This window comes from Glycine max, chromosome 3 (genome assembly GCF_000004515.6).
Source record: "Glycine max cultivar Williams 82 chromosome 3, Glycine_max_v4.0, whole genome shotgun sequence".
Taxonomy (NCBI): domain Eukaryota; kingdom Viridiplantae; phylum Streptophyta; class Magnoliopsida; order Fabales; family Fabaceae; genus Glycine; species Glycine max.
This window is the reverse complement of record NC_016090.4, coordinates 27,869,777-27,871,762: the sequence shown is the minus strand read 5'-3', so window position 1 is coordinate 27,871,762 and position 1,986 is coordinate 27,869,777. Positions and strand designations below refer to the sequence as shown.

The 1,986-nt window shown below is 34.6% G+C and overlaps 1 non-coding gene across 1 annotated transcript; it reads left to right on the top strand.

Annotated features, from left to right (window-relative positions):
- Nucleotides 1-290: 290 nt before the first annotated feature.
- Nucleotides 291-396, top strand: LOC113001278 (small nucleolar RNA R71). Its single transcript, XR_003266597.1, has one exon. It is a non-coding gene; the product is annotated as a small nucleolar RNA R71 (small nucleolar RNA).
- Nucleotides 397-1,986: the final 1,590 nt, after the last annotated feature.

Below are 1,986 nucleotides of genomic sequence, written 5' to 3'. Positions count from 1 at the left end.
CTCTTCATGATTCTCATATCCATATAATTGTTGTAGGGATTGGACCACATGTCTTCAACAATTTTAATGGCATAAGTTGATGGCTTCATCATCAAATTACCTTGACATGCAACATCAAGGCCTCTTCATGATTCTCATATCCCATAACTGATGTAGGGAAGTCTTCAATGATTTTAATAACATAAGCTGGTGGCTTCATCATCAAATTACCTTGACATGCAACAACAAGGCTAGTCCTATTATGAGAGGACACTCCTCCATAGAATATATGCACTATCCTTTGCTAATTGAACCCATGGTGTGGGAAACTTCTAAGTAACTCATGGAATCTTTCCCAAGCTTCTAAAAAGTTCTCCTGCTCATTTTGAGTGAAGTTGCCAATGTGCCTTTGAAGCTTATCAGTCTTCATCACAGATAAGTACCTTTTAAGGAAGGCACTGGAACATCGGGTCCAATTGGTGATGATGTTCTCTGAAAATACACTAAGCCGATCCCATGCTTTACCATTTGCAGAGAAGGGAAAAACATGCAGCCTTACATACTTCTTGCAGATGTTGGGTTGTCTGATCGTGTCACACAACCTCAAGAACCTCCTTAAGTGCACCATAGGATCCTCATGGGAAGCTTCATTGAACTGGTTGCTCTCAATCATTTGGAGGAACCCATATTTGAAGTCAAATGTCACCCCTTGAGGTAGAGTTGGTAGTTGTATGTTGTTGTTTTCTTCCACTTTGGGGGTGAGATACTCCATCAGTGTTTGTGTAGCATCATCTGCCTCAGCCGTTGCCCTTGCTCATTTTTCTTTTTGAAGTCTACAAGCAAGCCTTTCTATCTTAGTTTTTTTCTTCTAAAAGTTCTGGTCTTTGGGACTTGGTTTGCATGCATTATCAAGACAAACAAAAAGGGATCAAGCATAACTGGCAGTGGAAAAATAAGAAAGCAAAATAAAATCTAAATAACATAAATTAAAAAAAAAGAAAATAAATATGAACTCTGCGAACAAAATTGCTTGGGTTATCACAAAACCAATTACCCAGGAACTCCACAACTAATCCCCGACAACAGTGCCAAAAACTTGATGTGTAAAAATAAGATGCACAAGAAAAAGTGTACCCTACGTAATAGTAACAATGGACCTAAGTTTGAATATCAAACTCAGAGGACTAGTTGTGTTCTCAAATAATCAAATTAGCAATAACTAGGCAATTTGAGCTTTTATCAAATTAAGAGAGATTGTTTTGCATCAATTTTACTCTTTAATGAAAAGAAGAGTTAAAGCAAAAGAACTTTGTGAGAAACATATATAAAAAAAGCTTAGGATTATGAATTTACACTTATCCATTTTTGCCCAATTTAGTTCCAATAAGCCCTAATTAAATCAATCACCCATATTCCTCTAATTCAATTACTAGCCTTTGATCTAGGTTTAATAATGCTCCTTATCCTAAATCAATATTCAATTGATCATAGAAATATTAATTTAGCTTAAGGGATAAACTCTTTATTCTCAGGGATGATTACCAATCAAGTTAATCCACTAGATATTACCCAACAAGTTTGGTCATGCATGCTAGTACAAAATAATCTCTTTCTAGGCCAATCAATCACACACAAATGATCACTGATATGTAACCAATTAGGTTTTAGACTGATCAAATCCAAATATCACAATAAAGAACGAGAAAGAGATTTAGTTGAATAACATTGAGGTATTTATTGAAATAAAAAAGGGCACATGAGGTATGAATACATCATAATGCTATACCAAAAGGAACTAGCCACTCATGGTCACGACAAAGTTAGAAATCATAAGAAGACATGAAAACAAATTACAAATTTTTAGAAAATGCGTCTAGAGAAGGAAAACAAATTTTGTAAAATAAAAAAGTTTTTGAAAAAAATAATCAAATTCAAACCCTAAGTCAATTAAAGGAAAGGATAAATAAACGAAGATTAGACAGAAGAAGTTATACTAGTTCGTCTCTA